This window comes from Castor canadensis, chromosome X (assembly GCF_047511655.1).
Source record: "Castor canadensis chromosome X, mCasCan1.hap1v2, whole genome shotgun sequence".
Classification (NCBI taxonomy): Eukaryota; Metazoa; Chordata; class Mammalia; order Rodentia; family Castoridae; genus Castor; species Castor canadensis.
This window is the reverse complement of record NC_133405.1, coordinates 26,410,532-26,429,753: the sequence shown is the minus strand read 5'-3', so window position 1 is coordinate 26,429,753 and position 19,222 is coordinate 26,410,532.

Sequence of the window (19,222 nt, the reverse complement as noted above, 5' to 3'; positions counted from 1 at the left end):
GCACCTATATGTGTGCTCATGGAGTGTGTGTGTGTGTGTGTGTGTGTGTGTGTGTGTGTGTGTGTGTGTGAGAGAGAGAGAGAGAGAGAGAGAGAGAGAGAGAGAGAGAAATGTATGTATTTTTGTAGGTAGGCAATAATACCAAGTGGGAAGTGACCTAATTAAATAGGCTATTCTTGTCAATTATTTGCCATAGACTTTGCAGGCAGCTGCTAATTTGACCATAGAATTTATCATAACAGACCAGTAGTCACCTGTTTTTATTCTGTTTGAAAGTTTAGAAATAAGAAAAGTTGATATGGAAAAGAGAAATGTAGATAACTTTAAGCTAAAGCAGAGATGAGAAAAAGCCTCTAATTAACTCTTCCTTACCACATCAGGACTTATGCCTAACCAAGGTTTGAGAAAGTGACACAAAACTCTTCACTGGCTCAGGAGAAGAGTCAAGATTAGAACCTTACAGCACAATATCATAACCCAGGAAACATACCATATCCTGCATATCCTGCAGTTAAGGAAACAGAGGATACTGGTGTTTGTAATTCAGTTTGTTGAGTCAGAAACATTTCCTGTTATATTGGCTCCATCCTCCAATTTGCCACAAGCATAGCATATGTCAGTAAGAAATGCTCCAACTTCAAAGCTGCCTGCAAAGTGTCAATAGCAGAGTAGGTGAATATCTATATACAGTGTTCCATTCTAGTGAAGACCACCAGGAGAATCATCTGTTCTAAAATATTCCTTCTTCCACTCCTGCTGATTCAGTCTGCCTTGATAGCTGAAGATCATCCAAATCAATATTTAACTGCTTTTCAGAGTCATGCACAAAGTTAAGGAATTATGTTCCTCAAGATGGGGAAAGTTATGGAAACCAAATTACCTGTCACAGGGAATATCTAGTCCTATGAAAGGATTAGCCTAAGAGAATGGAACCTAGCTAACCCAAGGAAGATATCTCAAAGTCCTCAGAGATCAGGAATTGTTATGAGAGTCCTAGGCTACAAGTTGGATGACAAGGGAGAAGGAAAAAGCTCGGACAAAAATTTAGAGGGAACTAAGAAGGAGGGTATCTGTTGCCCCAGCTGATATGATAAGAAGAGTACTCAAGGATTTGAAATTATGTATATAAATTTGGTGTGAGGATGGTGGAAAACTCTAAAGTTGCTGGGAAAATCTCAACATGGGTCAGTCAGATCTAACCCACAGTGAGCATGTTAAATTATTATGCTTCTCAGATATTCCATCTTTCTGTAATCATTAATCCCCTCGAGAGGCACAAATAAAAGCCAATCCCACATGAAACCTCCATATTGGAATAGCTCAAGAAGTATTCTTGTGACACAATAAAACTCCAAGTAAGATGTGGAGACTGTAAGAGAACAGCACCAGATTGACATAAATAATATTATAATGAGTTTAATTGTGTGAAAAAAAGATTATATATTTACAATCACTAAACTCATTAATTTTCAAGAAATGACTAGACATAAGAGGGTCAGGGGAAGAAAATAAAGCTTGATTTTCAAAACCACAAAGATATTGCATTCTGGAATATAATTCAGAGATAAATGTTGATTTCCAGCAAAATTATTATTAAGCAGACAGCTTTTAAGAAGCCAATATGGATTCACTAAAAATTCATTTTCATTTCTTTTTGCCACACAGGTACTTAGCTGGCACATTTGCTGAATTTAAAGTTCATGTGGATTTCAGAAAGGATGTGATAACTCTGGAGACTGCATGGAATCATTCTGGCTGGATTCAGTTAAGTAGATATTTATGAAGTCGGATGACCATTGTCAGAGAATGCACTTCAATGAATAAATCCATGACAAACTGGATGGACAGGTTTCTGTCATGGGTTTTATTTACTTTATCAATAACTTGGGGGAGTCCCAGAAAGTTTACCTCTTAAGCATATTTACAGATTAGCAAAAGCAGGAGCAGATAGTTAACATTCAGAATCATGATTCAAAGACATCTCAACAGATGGAAATAAAAGATCAAATGATATAATGTAATAAAGGATAGTTAGGCACTTGGGAAGGAAAATAAACTTGCACAAATGGAAGGGGAGGAAACTTAATAGGCCCTCTGCTCTCTGTCTTGGTAAAGCCAAACAGAATCTAAATATCAATCTAAACATCAGAATAAGGTATTTGGAGCTGAGAATGTAGCTCAGAGGTAGAGCACTAGCTTAGCATGTGCTATATATTATGTAGCATCACAAAAAAACAGAATAAGGTATTTAGATATATGTCTCACATTTTCAGGCATATATTGACAACCAGGAGAAAAGTCAAAGGACAGATTTACCTAAGTCCAAAATTATGACATGTAAACCATATCTAAAGACATGACATGTAAACAATATCTAAAAACATGACAATGTCTACCAGGAAACACAAATAAGGAAATAGAGGCAAAAGTTGAGCAAGATGGGCAATTATCTATCTGAAGGGTTATCATGTGGAAGAATATATAAACTTAAAAATGTGTAAATCCTGGAATAAAGTTATGAGTAGTGGGAAGTTAAAAGGAGACAAATTTCATTTCAGTTGAAAGAGATTGGTGGACAGAATAGAATGGGTTGCCTTAATAACATTGAACTCTTTTGATCTATAAATGTTTGAACACACCAAATGCCCACATGCAAGGACATAATAGTGTAGATTTCTATACTCAGTGGACGTTACAAGATTGGATCTGATAGTCTTAAAGGTGCCTTCCAACTTCAACATTCTAGGACTCTTATTCTATGATTAATATTTTTAAATTATAACATTGTAGACATTTTCTACTACATTTATTTCATTATACATTCCCTAGGGATTAAAGTATTCCTAGCATATTAATACTTATCAGAGAGCTAGTATTAGTTTCCAATTAAAGAATTAAAAAATATATAAATCAAGCACCACTAGAATAATGATGATAATTGACAATGATAAGCAAAAATAAAATTTGAACTACATTTTTTTCCATTTCAAGCCATTTTATTTCTGTACATTGATTATCTTCTCCCTCAATATATTAGGTACACTTGTGTACTTAATATATATTTATATTATTTTGTACATCTTAATGAGTTTCATGACACTTTCATACTTGTATGTAAGTACTTTCATCATAGTCACGCCTCATTACCCAGTCTTGTTCCCCCTTTCCCTACCACCTGTCATAGTCCTCTTCCCAAATAATGCCCCTTCTATTTCCCTTTTATAAAAGATCTTTTTAGTTGTGCAGGGATTTCATTGTGATATTTGCATATATACATATATGGTATCCCGGTTTGGTTCATCCTCTCCATTAATCTTCCTCTTCCCTTGCTCCCTTTCATTAAATGACTTTGACAGGATTCAATGTTCCATATTCACACATGTATAGAAAATAACTCAACCATTTTAATTCTCCTTTACCTTCTTCATTTACCCTCCCCTTAATATAACCTGTATTGCATTCCTGCCCTTCATTGTTTTAGTATCTATTCATTGTTATGTTTTGGTATTTTACCTGTAAATATGTTGTGCTTTAGTCAGTCAACCCCTCTCTATTACACTTCCTTATCCTTTTCCCCTTGCCCTGTATTATTCGACAGTTATCAGTGTATTTTGTTTTGCCTTGTTACTATACAGATGTGACGTATTTCAATATTTTTCACTCCCTAAAATTCTTCCTATTTTCCTTCTCCTTTTGTCTCCTGTAACAGTCCCACTTTTGAAAACATGTTATATATATGCATATATGTGGATATATACATATATGTATATATGGATAGATGATAATGATAATGCTTATATTTGTATTTGGGTCTGGCTTCTACATATGAGAGAAAATATGCAAAGTTTGTCTTTCTGAATATGGCTAACTTCACTTAACATGATGTTCTCTAGTTCTATCCATTTTCCTGCAAAAGACAAATTTTCATTCCTCTTTATGACCGAAATTATCCACTTTATATATGTACTGCATTTTCATAATCCATTCATATGTTGTAGGGCATCTGGGCTGTTTCATGGGTATTATGAGTAATGCTGCATTAAACATGGGTGTGCAACAGTCTTTGTTATATCTTGACCTATATACCTTTGGTTATGTGCCACAAATGGTATTATTATATCAGATGGTATTTTCATGAGGATTGCACTGCACATATAGATTGCTTTTGGTAGTATAGCCATTTTACGATACCAATTTTGCTGATCCATGAGCATGGGAGATATTTCCATTTTCTGTTTTCTTCTTCAACTTCTTTCTTCAGAGGTTTATAGTGTTCATTATAGAGGTTTTTCATATCATTTGTTAAGTTTATGCCTAGGTATTCTATTTTTCTGAGGCTATCATAAATGGAAATGTTTTTGTAAATTCTCTTAGTCTGTTCATTGTTGATTTTTTTTGTCTAGATGACCTATCTATTGATGACAGTGGAGTAGTAAAGTCTCCCACTATCCTTGTGTTGGGGGTCTATCCATACTTTTAAGTCCAATAATGTTTGTTTAATGAAGTTGGGTGTACTAATTTTGGGTACATATAGGTTAACAATTGTTATTGTCTTTTGTTGTATTTTTTAATTATATGAAGTAACATTCTTTGTCTCTTATGACTAATTTATGTTTGAAGTCTTCTTTGTCTGAAATAAATATAGTTAATCCTGCCTGTTTTAGGAGGCCATTTGCTTGGAAAATCTTTTTCCATCCTTTCACCCTACATCACAGAGTTCTTGAATAATCCTTTCATAATTCTTCCTTCTTTTCTCTATGTGTTCATCTGTTTTTTTCCATTATATCTATTTTGTCTTCAAGTCCTAAAATTCTGTCTTCCACTTGTTCCAGTTTGTTAGAGTGGCTTGTAACTGTGTTTTTTGTTTGTCTCAAGGAACTTTTTATTTTCATGTTTTCCATTTTTTGAGACTTTCCATATCTTTATTAAATTTCATTTTTCACATCTTGTATTACCTTCTTTATTTTATTCATCTCTTTTTTGTATCTTCCTAGAGTTCATTTAGATGTTTGTTTGTATTCTCTTTGAGATCATTCACTTCTTTCTGTGCTTTCTCAAACTTTCTATTCATATTCTGTTGGATTTCATTGAGTTATTTTTGCATGTCCTGTTTAAACTCCTTAATCATTCTTATCATCATTCTTTTGGGCTCAGAAGTTTAGCTTGCATCCCTTTCAATATCTATCAAATCCTTTGTTGTGTGGTTGTTGACTTTTTGAGGAGTAATATTCCCCTATCTTCTCCTATTTGCCATGTTTCTATTTTGAAATATGCTCATCTGTTGTTGATTAGTTGGTTGGGGGTTTTAATCACCTGAAGTATTTCTCTTGAATTAATTTTTATGTTGTGGCAGAATTGTTCATCAGCTAGGTTATTGTATCATTTCTGTTCACTGACCTTGGGGCATAACTTAGCAATAACAAATTCACAAATTCAATACCAAACCAGATATTTACATGAAATATAAGACTTTTTCTCAAAAGAAGAAATTCAAATGGCCAAAAGACACATGAAAAAATGCTCACCATCTGTAGCCATAAAGGAGATACAAATCAAAACCACACTAAGATTCCACCTCACCCCTGTTAGAATAGCCATCATCAAAAACACCACCACCAACGGGTGTTGTCAAGGATGTGGGGAAATAGGAACCCTTATACACTGCTGCAACACAGGTTGCTCCAAAGGCATCTACACATCCATGTTTATTGCAGCACTATTCACAATAGCCAAGTTATGGAAACAACCAAGATGCCCCACTACTGATGAATGGATTTTAAAAATGTGTTATTTATACACAATGGAATTTTACTGAGCCATGAAGAAGAATGAAATCTTATCATTTGCAAGTAAATGGGTGGAATTGGAGAACATCATTCTGAGTGAGGTTAACCAGGCTCAGAAGACCAAAATCATATATTCTCCCTTATATGCAGACTTTATATCTAGGGCAAATGCAGCAATGTGGTTGTATTTGGATCACATGACAAGGGGAGAGCACATATGGGAGATATGGGAATAGGTAGAAAACTCAAAACATGAAAGCATTTGATGTCCCCACTCCAGAGGAACTAATACAGAAACCTTTTAATGACAGAGGTCAACATGAGAAGGGGATCAGGAACCAGTGTAAGGATTAGTTAGAGATCAATCAACTTAAGTTGTAACACATTTGTACATGAAAGCAATGCTAGGAATCTCTATGTATAGCTATCTTTAACTCAACTAGCAAAAATGCTTTGTCTTCCTTATTATGCTTCTGTCTTCTCTTCAACAAAATTAGAGTTAAGGGCAGAACAGGTTCTGCCTGGAAGCTAGGGGTGGGGAGAGGGAGGGAGAGGGGGAGCAGGGGAAGAAATGATCCAAACAATGTACACACATGTGAAAAAATGAATAAAAACAAAGAAATATAAGACTTTTGACAGTATTACCTATAAATGGAGGGGTGTTGAAAAAATTAAGGTTGTTTGCATAGAGATTAAAACTTAAGCAGTAAAAATGATGGGAGCGGGAGGGAAGGTATGGAAGAAGGAGGATGGAGAGACAGAAGAGGTGTGAAGTTGGGGGCTGCAGGTTATTAAGTCCCTAATGTTTCTAGAGGTATAGTTAAGTTATTGCGGAGGAGGTTGTTATTGTTGGGGATTGCAGAAGGATAGGAAGAATGAGAACATTTTAAGAAGGTTGTAGAGTATACAACTAATTGAGTGGTTTGTAAGGAGGACATAGGGAATATAGGGAACAAAGATGTATGAGAAGAGAAGGAAAAGGAAAATGAGGGAAGAAAAATTGAAAAAGTGAGAAAATTTTTGGAATAAATCAGGGATAGACAAATTGAACTTTGGCCAAAAAAGGAAAATTTTTAAAAGTTTTAAAGTCCAAATTTCTTCCTTGTATAGAGGAGTGTGTTTCTTCTGTGGTCAATGAGTATACTAGACACTCTCCTCCAATTACTGGTCCTCAGAAATTAACCCACAGTTCTCACATGTCTTCCCTTGCTTCCTGCTCCTACTTAGGATATATATGCTGGGCTAACTGGCTGGCAGAGGTCCCCCTCCCTGATGGGTATATTTGGTGGGCTCCTTTCAGGTTGCGTAGTTAAAGGTTCCTCTTGAGAGTATTGTCTGTTTGAGTTTGCTGGGCTAGGAGTCTTCCCAGAGGTGGTTGCAGGGGCCGTGAGCAGAGAGCAGCTGCCCCTTCCCCCACCAGGCAAGTCTGAGAGTTTTAGCTGAGGCTGTTTATCCAAATGCTCCTCCTAGGGGTGGGAGGGCAATCAGTTTCTGCTCATTAGCTACAAGGCTTCTCAGGCAGAGCAGGAAGCAGTGACATGTCTGGGAGCTTTAGAAGGAAGGAAAAGGAATCATGGAGGAGGGATTAAAAAAGTAAGGAGAAAAATTTTGAAATAAAAGAGGAATAGACAAATTGAATCTTTGGCCAAAAGGAAAGGAATTTTTTAAGTCTAAATTTCTTCCTTGTGGAAAGGAGTAGGTTTCTTCTGTGGTCAATTAGTGCACTGGACACTCCGGTCCAATTACTGGTCCTCAGGACTCAGTCTGCAGTTCTCATGGTGTTGAAATTTTGATCTACCTTGAATACAGTAACCAACCAAATGCAAGTGGTTGCAATAGGCATAAGGAGAATTTTCTATTTGAGAACTCTGTATTGTTCGGTTTGAAGCTTCACGTCTGAGCAGACCAGCACTTGAAACATACTGAGGAGCTCAAGATAAGAGCACAACTGGCTCAGTGCCAATAAATACCAGGTCTAAAATCACCTTTAGCTCCTTAATATGTCAGTGTGAACTTTAATTCCTTTTTGCTTCTATGATTTTGAGCACTCATTATTACTTACTACACAATCTAGCCATGGAGGTGTAAGACATTAAATGAAATAATTTTTATGAGGATGGGAGAATGCATCCTGCACTGTGGAGGAATGTAAAAGTACTAGGGACCAGGGACTGAAGAGTTAGGACACAGACCAGTGTTCAACTTATGTCCCAAGAAATGTTTGATATTCAAAAAGTATTTGATGAATAAATGAGTGAGTGAATGAATGGATAAGCAGAAAAGATAGAAAAACTATTAGGTGGAAACAATCACAAAAGCATTTACTTTACTTTGTATCTAGATTCCTAGATTCCATCAAGTAACTTTTTGTCTTCATGCATTTATGTGCTAAGGGTGATTATATCTAATTGTGTATGTATTGAGTACAAACACATGTAATCATATAATTACAATGTGCAGTTATGGAATTATGATGTATAATTAAGCAAATGTCACTGGAATGATGTGAAGATCTTTGGAGAATTGTTGGAGGAAGTTGTAATTTAGTCTCCGAAAATTACCAGTACTAAATTTCAAAATGTGCCTGTGCACACATGTGTGTGTGTGCTTTTTTAAGGGAGATTGGGATTGAGAAGTATAGTAGAGTTTAGTGTTATGGGTCATAACTTAGGAAGAAAATGAGGGAAAATAGAAATGACTGTTTCTGCAAATTGAGGAAGAATATAGGAAAATAATTCCATTTACAATAGCCTCAAAAATCACATAATTAGAAGGAAACTTAATGAAGGATGTAAATGACCTCTACAAGGAGAACTACAAACCACTGAAGAAAGAGATTGAGGAAGACTATGGAAGATGGAAAGATCTCCCATGCTCGTGGATTTGGAGAATCACCATAGCAAAAATAGTGATTTTTGCTATGTCCATTCTCTGTAGAAAAAAATTTTGGCTATACTACCAAAAGTAATCTACATGTTCAATGCAATTGCCATCAAAATCCCAATGACATTCATCACAGAGGTTGAAAAACCTACAATAAAGTTCATTTGGAAATACAAGAGACCATGAATAGCCAAGTAAAAGAGCAATGCTGGAGGTATCACAGTACCCGACTTGAAACTATATTGCGAAGCAATAGCAATAAAAACAGCATTGTACTAGCACAAAAACAGATATGAAGACCAGTGGAACTCAATAGAAGACCCGGATATGAATCCACACAGCTATGCCCACATTATTTTTGACAAAGGCACCAAACATACAATGGAGAAAAGACAGCCTCTTCAACAAATGTTGCTGGAAAAAGTGGTTATCTACCTTCAGAAAACTGAAACTAGATCCATGCCTGTCACCCTGTACTAATATCAGCTCAAAGTAGATTAAGGACATTAATATCAGATCCAAAACCTTGCAGTTAGCACACCAGTGAGCAGGGAATACCCTGGAAACAGTAGGTATAGGCAAGGACTTCCTCAGTAGAACTCCAACAGCCCAGCAATTAAGAGAAAGGATGGAGAAATGGGATTACATGAAATTAAAAGTCTTCTTCACAACAAAAGAAATGGTCTCTAAACTGAAGAGACCACCCAGAGTGCGAGAAAATATTTGCTAGCTATACATCAGACAAAGGACTGATAACCAGAATATATAGGGAGGTCAAAAAACTAAACTCCCCCAAAATCAAGGAACCAATAAAGAAGTGGGGAACTGAACTAAACAGAACTTTTTCAAAGGAAGAAATCCAAATGGCTAAAAACACATGAAAAAATGCTCACCATCCCTGGCCATAAAGGAAATGCAAATAAACACCAAACTAAGATTCCACCTCACTCCTGTTAGAATAGCTAGCCTCAAGATCACTACCAACTACAAATGTTGGCGAGGATGTGGGGAAAAAGGAACCCTCATATCTTGCTAGTGGGAATGTAAGCTGGTACAACCACTTTGGAAAACAATATTGAGGCTTCTTAAAAAACTAAACATAGATCTGCCATATGATCCAGCAATACCACTCCCAGGGATATACCAAAAGGAATGTGACTCAAGTTATTACAAAAGTACCTGCACACCCATGTTTATTGCAGCACTATTTACAATAGTCAAGCTATGGAAACAGCCAAGATGCCCCACTATCCAGAAAAGGATCAAGAAAATGTGATATTTATACACAATGGAATTTTACTCAGTCACAAAGAAGAATGAAATTTTGTCATTTACAAGTAAGATGATGTAACTAAAGAACATCATCTTAACCAAATTTAGCTGGGCTCAGAAGGTCAAAAATCTCATGTTGTCCCTCATGTATGGATTATAGACCCAGAACAAGTGCAGTAATATCATTGGACATGGGTCATACACCAAGGGAGAATGCACATGGGAGAAGTAGCGAAAGGAAAGGAAACCTAAAACTTGAATGTGGTTGATGTGCTCACTGTAAAGGAGAGAATTAAGTAATCTTAAACTGGCAGAGGCCACTATGGGAAGGGGACTGGGAAGTAGCGAAGAGGTCTGGTAGAGATGAACCAATGTGCATAGCAATACACAAGTACATGGAAGCAACACTAGGAATCTCTCTGTATAGCTCTCTTTATCTCAAACTAGCAAAAACAATGTCTTTCTTATTATCTCCTATGCTTTATCTTCAACAAAATCAGAGAACAAGAGGGCAGAAAAGGTTCTGCCTGGAAGTGGGTGGGGAGGTGGCTCAAACTTTTTATACACATGTAAGTAAATGTAAAAAAGAAATGACTGTTTCTGAGAGGTTTTGTACTCTGGTTGAAAATAAACATTTTGTTGGACTAATTTAAACATACAAAATACTGGCCCCAAACCAGGCCTAATATATAATATGAAAGACTGTATCCAAAGCATGAAAATAAACACTTTGCAAAATTAATTACTCAATCACTGTGTTATACATGACCACACAGCCAAATTGATTTGTGTGGATTCTATTATGATTATTTTTATAGTCTTGTGCTTTCTAAGCATTTACCAGATCATAGGGAAAATACCAGTCTTACAGCAATTTATCCTAAACCGTCAATGGTAGAAATAGTAGCCAGATTGTATTTCATTTCTTCAAGGCTTCAAGAAAGTGGTAGTAGAAACACCAGATTTTTAACAAACAATCACAGGAAGAAATATTTGCACATTTTAATGACAATAACTGGAGATCAGAGTGACCACTGGCCTAAAGACATATCAAGTTTTAGACACTATGTCCCACCTAGTGTCATCTTAGATATTTACCAGGTGATTTCCAGACTTGCTATTGAAGTGTATAAGAAATTCACTCTTCTAGAAAGTGAAGTTGAAGGAGACATACTATAACTGTGGACAAAAAGTACATTCCATCAGTAAGTCTGATATGGTCTTCCTGTCACTATCTACACTAACAATAATAGACCAAAGTCCCATTAGCAAGAAATGGCCCAAAGGTTTTTTTTTTTTTTTTGAGACAGGGTCTCATTATGTAGCCTGGACTGACCTGGAGCTTGTAATCATCCCATCTCAGTGCTGGTATTATAGGCACGCACCACTATGCCCAGTTAAGGATATTAGTTTTTAACAACTTTTTTTACATGTGTCATGTTAGTTTCCATTGTCTCATAAGTGGAAATCATAGTGTTCACTGTTTTACTTAAGTGAAATGTAGCCTCTTTATTAAATATGAAGTAATATGCAGAGTTGATTCACCCTCCATATGACATAGAAAACTGAAAATTATACCATTTTGCCTCATCTCCCTCCATCAGGGCTTTCTTTGAGTGCAAAGAGCCAAATTTCATCTTTAATAGCTTTCTAAAAACATTCTACATCAGCAACTGAGGGATGCCTGGTTCACCACTAGCTTTTGCTGAGAGTTTGTTGAGTGTTAATACCAATGTGGTTCACTACTCCTTCTGACACGCTTGGCCACTCTGTGTTTATGCCATATACAAATGCATGTTTTGTATTCCATCAGTTTAGAGCAGTAGTAAAAAATTAAACATTTAAAATAACTAAAACATGTATACCAAAGCAATAGCATTTCAAAAGATGTAATGGCATCAGAACATTTAATTTTTATCATGAAAATGGTATTCTGGCTTTCAATATAATTTCTCATCCTGGATTTGCTTACTAAATTCAGATGGGAAGTTGTATACTATACTTCCTATATTGATTAGTAGCAAAGTTATGCTAAGAGATTATGCATTCCTCCTCTTAAAAAATACCATTAGTATCTGGTGGAAACTTTTGCTAGAATACATGAAATGATCTTTGTATTACAATTACAGAAGCAACTTCTTTAAGTTCTAATTCAGAAAATAGACAAACATAAGTATCTCTATGATTTGGTGTATACTGGATTTTTTCAATGGGCTGGGGTTTGAACACAAGGCTTCATACTTGCATAGCAGATTATCTATCACATTAGCCATACTTTCAGTCCATTTTGCATTGGCTATTTTGGAGATGAGTCTCATGAACTATTTTCCTGGGTTGACTTCAAACTGTGATCCTCCCAACCTCAATCTCCCAAGTAGCTAGGATTATAGGCATGAGCCACTGGCACCCAGCTATATGGGATGTTACCACATAATCTAGGTAGTGAGAAATTATCAATGAAGTTTTCAACTCTATGGTTCACTTTATAAAGTTTCGTAGATTATTCTGAACTCTGGTTCAGTCAAGCCAGAGTGTTCATACATCTTAAGTAAGTGATTTTTCTTCACAGAAAAATTCAAATTGTTTGCTCTCATCTATCAGAATATTTCCAAAGTTCTAGTTACTTAGTAAGGTCCTTTCTGGAGACTCATAGATTTAAGGTGAGTAAGCTGCCTTTTAATCAAGAGAGATATCACATAAACCCAGTTTACATACCCTTTTACCTGATTAATCTATCGATGATCATTTTCTGCTAAGAACCACAGAACCCTGAGGGGATAACATGAAGATTAGTTAGGCTTGATTTTTTTCCAGCTATTATTTATAGAGCAATCTGTTTGAGGCATTGTATTGGACTTGTGGATTGAAATATCCAAGATTAATCAACATGGCCTTTTCTCAGAGAGGAGTCTATAACCTAATGGGGGAGACTTTCTTCCCTGAAAAACTGTTTTGATGAGACAGAAAGGAAGATTTCTGGAGCCATTGCTGACAGGTTCTTTATCAATTTTCCCTCAGTGAACCATTGGCAGAGATTGTGGACAAAATAAAGAGACCAATATCAAAGCCAAGAAAAAGGAAGGCATTCATTTCTGAGTTGAGGCACATGATAATTTTAAAAGACTTCAATATATTTTCCCACAGATTTGGTTTAAACCAAGATAGTTATACTTTATTCCTTATTCTTTACTTACTTTCATTGGCAAATATCTACCTGAAGAAGAAGCAACAATTTCATGACACTGATAGAAATTGACAGTTCTTGGCCTGGAAGCATAGTGAACATGCCCATTTGTAATGCTGTATTCAATTCTGTTATTGTTCATGTCTCATATAATTAAATGTACACCAATTTATTGATTTCATAGTGGTGTTAAATCCAACTAAAGTACATTTCTTTGATTCTTCTGTTGATAAGATATTCTGCTAAGTGAAGAGTTTATGATCATGCCCACCTTGTCCTGTACAATGTTTTCCCTGACCACTCTAGAATAAAAGACAATTATGATATTATCTATCTATCTATATTTTGTAACTCTTACAGAATGGGTTTTATATGATACCTAGTATCATTTTGTGTTCTTGTGTATTAAATGATTGACTTCCAAACCAAAAAATAAACTGCTAGGACACAATAAACCTGATTATACTTCTCTGTCACCTGCTTTCTCTGTACTTAGTATTAAGTATAGACAGATTTATAGCACAGTCCCTATCCTCATGTCATTCAGATAATTCACCTTATTATTCCATTTTCTTCACAAACCTACATAAAAATATATATCAGTAGGTCTTAATATGTAGCCCTAATTTAACTTGAATCAAACAGGAGCTTCCAAAGGATGCCAGTCCATTAGACACAGTTGCTAGAGATTCAAATCAAAAGTGCTCCTTTTTTCTTTCCATAGATTTACCCCAATACAAGACTGTTTCTATTCATCTCTCAGCAGAATATTTAAGGTAGGTGTTAGGATGCCCCACTACTGATGAATGGATTAAGAAAATGTGGTATTTATACACAATGGAATTTTATGCAGCCATGAAGAAGAACGAAATGTTATCATTCTCTGGTAAATGGATGGAACTGGAGAACATCATCCTGAGTGAGGTTAGCCAGGCCCAGAAGACCAAAAATCATGTGTTCTCCCTCATATGCAGACTTTAGATCAAGGGCAAACACAACAAGGAGATAGGACTCTGATTACATGATAAGGCAAATACACACAAGAAAAGTATGAGGATAGATAGGTAACCAAGAAAAAAAAAGATAGCATTTGATGTCTTCATTGCAAAGGAACTAATGAAGAAACTTTAAAGCAACAGAGGCCAATAGGAGAAGGGGACTGGGAACTAGAGATAAGGTTAGTTCAAGAAGAATCAATTTAGAAAGTAACACATATGTACATGGAAGCAAAACTAGGAATCTCCCTATATAGCTATACTTACCTCATCTAGCAAAAACCCCTGGTCCTCCTTATTAATGTTTATACTCTCTAACAAAATTAGAGATAAGGGTAAACAGTATCTGCTTGGAAGCGAGGGGGTGGGGGTGAGAGGGAGGGGGTGGGGGAAAGGGAAGGCACAGGGGGAAGGGGAGTAGTAATGACCCAATCAATGTATACACATATGAATAAAGGAAATTTAAAAAATAGCTTTATTCAGGTATAATTTACAAAAAGTAAAATTTATGCTTTTTATTATGTAGTTCCATGAATGTTAGCAAAGAAATAAGGTCATGCAACCTTATTACAACCACAACCACAAGATAAAGAATGCTTTCATTATCACAAAAAGTTCTCCCATGTCCCTTCCTAATCAACATGCTTACACACACACACACACACACACACACACACACACATTCTCTCTCCAACTTTTGGAAACCATTGATTTCTTTTCTAAACCTGTATTTTTTACTTTTTCAGAATGCCAAATAAAATGAATAACAGATACACTCTGGAAACTTTGGCATTTGACTATTTTCATGTCTGAGATTCAGCTATGATTTTTTGTGTATCAAAATGTTGTTAATGAATTGGATATTGTTAGATGCATGGCTGTAAACTCAGAAACTGGGAGGTGGCAGCAGAAATATCATGAGTTTGTGGTCAGTCTGGGCTATGTAGTGAGTACAAGACCAGATTGAGCTATATAGCATTAACTTATCTCAAAATAAATTTTACTGTTTTTTACTACTGAGTAGTATTCCATTGAATGTATGTACTAGTTTATTTATCCATTCACTAAATGTTGCTTCATAATTTTGACTATTATTAATAAAGCCAATATAGACATCCCTATGATTATTTTTGTGTGAACTATCATTTCCCTTCTCTTGAATAAATAACCTAGGAGTTGAGTTTAGTAATAAGTTGTGTACACTTAAATTTCTTTAAAAGGCTTTACCATGTACCAGAGTGACTGTACTATTTTACTTTACCACAAACAATGTGTGAGGGTTTAGTTGCTATACATCCTCCTCAGCAATTGTTATCACAAAGGTTTGTTTGTTTATTTGCTCATTCAATAGTCTGTTAGTTTTATTGCAGTATTTTTATAATAGCTAATAATATTGAGCACATTTTTATGTGCTTATTTCTATCTCCATATACTCTTTAGTGAAGTGTGTATTCAAATCCCTTGCCAATTTTAAATGAGTTTTTCATTAGTATCAACATTTTAGACTCTTTATAGTTTATAGATACAATTCCTTGACCAGATGTGTTTTAAATATTTTATCCTAGTCTATGGCATGTCCTTTTATTTTCTTAACAGTGTATTTCAAAAAGCATAAGTTCTTAATGTCGACAAAGTCCAATGTCTCAAAAATATTAAGGGTCAAGATTTTCTTTTTTTTTTTTTTTCATTTTTCTTTTATTATTCATATGTGCATACAAGGCTTGGTTCATTTCTCCCCCCTGCCCCCACCCCCTCCCTTACCACCCACTCCACCCCCTCCCCCTCCCACCCCTCAATACCCAGCAGAAACTATTTTGCCCTTATCTCTAATTTTGTTGTAGAGAGAGTATAAGCAATAATAGGAAGGAACAAGGGGTTTTGCTGATTGAGATAAGGATAGCTATACAGGGCATTGACTCACATTGATTTCCTGTGCGTGGGTGTTACCTTCTAGGTTAATTCTTTTTGATCTAACCTTTTCTCTAGTTCCTGGTCCCCTTTTCTTTCACTATAGCATTGTATCATAATCTGAAATCAGAAAATTGTGTTTTCTTCTGCACATCTAATTGTTTTAGTTTTATATTTAAGTCTATGATTTATTCAGTTAATATTTATAAATGACATGAGGCATATGTATCCTAATGTACTGCTGTTTTTTCCCACATTTATTTAGGTATAATTGATAATAAAATGTATATATTCAAAGTACACACAATATTTTGATATATATATTGTATTATATATGTATTGCATATATATATATATATATATATACTAGGAATACTGTCACAAATGTGATCACAACCATTATCTCACATTTACCTCGTGTGTGTGTTGAGAATATTTAAGTTGTTCACCATTGTTTCTTTTCTTTTTATTGCTTTATTATTCATATGTGCATACAAGGCTTGGGTCATTACTCACCCCTGCCCCCAACCCCTCACTTACCACCCACTCTGTCCCCTCCCTCTCGCCCCCACACCCTCAATACCCAGCATAAATTATTTTGCCCTTATCTCTAATTTTGTTGTAGAGAGAGTATAAGCCATAATAGGAAGGAACAAGGGTTTTTGCTAGTTGAGATAAAGATAGTTATACAGGGAGTTGACTCACATTAATTTCCTGTACGTGTGTGTTGCCTTCTAGGTTAATTCTTATTGATCTAACCTTTTCTCTAGCTCCTGGTCCCCTTTTCCTATTGGCCTCAGTTGCTTTTAAGGTATCTGCTTTAGTTTCTCTGCGTTAAGGGCAACAAATGCTAACTAATTTTTTAAGTGTCTTACCTATCCTCACCCCTCCCTTGTGTGCTCTCGCTTTTATCATGTGCTCAAAGTCCAGTCCAATTGTTGTGTTTGCCCTTGATCTAATGTCCGCATATGAGGGAGAACATACGATTTTTGGTCTTTTGGGCCAGATAACTCACTCAGAATGATGCTCTCCAATTCCATCCATTTACCAGCGAATGATAACATTTCATTCTTCTTCGTGGCTGCATAAAATTCCATTGGTATAAATACCATATTTTCTTAATCCATTCATCGGTGGTGGGGCATCTTGGCTGTTTCCATAACTTGGCTATTGTGAATAGAGCTGCAATAAACATGTGTGTGCAGGTGCCTCTGGAGTAACCTGTGTCACAGTCTTTTGGGTATATCCCCAAGAGTGGTATTGCTGGATCAAATGGTAGATCAATGTTTAGTATTTTAAGCAGCCTCCAAATTTTTTTCCAGAGTGGTTGTACTAGTTTACATTCCCACCAACAGTGTAAGAGCGTTCCTTTTTCCCCACATCCTTGCCAACACCTGTTGTTCGTGGTGTTGCTAAAGATGGCTATTCTAACAGGGGTGAGGTGGAATCTTAGTGTGGTTTTAATTTGCATTTCCTTTATTGCTAGAGATGGTGAGCATTTTTTCATGTGTTTTCTGGCCATTTGAATTTCTTCTTTTGAGAAAGTTCTGTTTAGTTCACTTGCCAATCATTTATTGGTTCATTAGTTTTGGGAGAATTTAGTTTTTTAAGTTCCCTATATAGTCTAGTTATCAGTCCTTTGTCTGATGTGTAGCTGGCAAATATTTTCTCCTACTCTGTGGGTGTTCTCATCAGTTTAGAGACCACTTCTTTTGATGAACAGAAGCTTTTTAGTTTTATGAGGTCCCATTTATCTATGCTCTTAGTTGCTGTACTGCTAGGGTTTCATTGAGAAAGTTCTTACCTATACCTACTAACTCCAGAGTATTTCCTACTCTTTCCTGTATCAACTTTAGACTTTGTGGTCCTATATTAAGATCCTTGATCCATTTTGAGTTAATATTCGTATAGGGTGATATACATGGATCTAGTTTCAGTTTTTTGCAGACTGCTAACCAGTTTTCGTTTTTGTTGAAGAGGCTGCTATTTCTCCATCGTATATTTTTAGCTCCTTGGTCAAAGACAAGTTGGTTATAGTGTGTGGCTTCATATCTGGGTCCTCTATTCTTATCCACTGGTCTTCATGTCTGTTTTTGTGCCAGTACCATGCTGTTTTTATTATTATTGCTTTGTAATATAGTTTGAAGTCAGGTATTGTGATACCTCCAGCATTGTTCTTTTGACTGAGTATTGCCTTGGCTATTCGTGGCCTCTTGTGTTTCCATATAAATTTAACAGTAGATTTTTCAATCTCTTTAATGAATGTCATTGGAATTTTGATGGGAATTGCATTAAACATGTAGATTACTTTTGGGAGTATCGACATTTTTACTATGTTGATTCTACCAATCCATAAGCATGGGATATCTCTCTTCTTTCTATAGTCTTCCTCAATCTCATTCTTCAGAAGTTTATAGTTTTCCTTGTAGAGGTCATTCACATCTTTTGTTAGGTTTACACCAAGGTATTTGATTTTTTTTTTATTGTAAATGGAATTGTTTTCATACATTCTTTTTCAGTTTGCTCATTGTTAGTGTATAGAAATGCTAATGATTTTTCTATTTTGATTTTATATCCTGCTACCTTGCTGTAGCTATTGATGATGTCTAGGAGCTTCTGAGTAGAGTTTTTTTGGGTCTTTAAGGTATAGAATCATGTCGTCTGCAAATACAGATATTTTGACAGTTTCTTTACCTATTTCTATTCCTTTTATTCCTTCTTCTTGCCTAATTGCTATGGCTAGAAATTCCAGTACTATGTTGAATAGGGTGGAGATAGTGGGCATCCTTTTCTGGTTCCTGATTTTAGAGGGAATGGTTTCAGTTTTTCTCTGATAAGTATAATGATGGCTGTAGGTTTGTCATATATGGCTTTTATAATGTTGAGGTACTTTCCTTCTATTCCTAGTTTTCTTAGAGCTTTTATCATGAAATGATGTTGGATCATATTAAAGGCTTTTTCTGCATCTATTGAGATGATCAAGTGGTTTTTGTCTTTGCTTCTGTTAATGTGGTTTATTATGTTTATTGATTTTCATATGTTGAAGCCCCCGCATCCCTGGGATGAAGCCTACTTGGTCATGGTGAATAATCTTTTCAATGTGTTGTTGAATTCTGTTTGCCATTATTTTGTTGAGGACTTTTGCGTCAATGTTCATTAAGGAGATTGGCGTATTGTTCTCCTTTTTGGTGGTG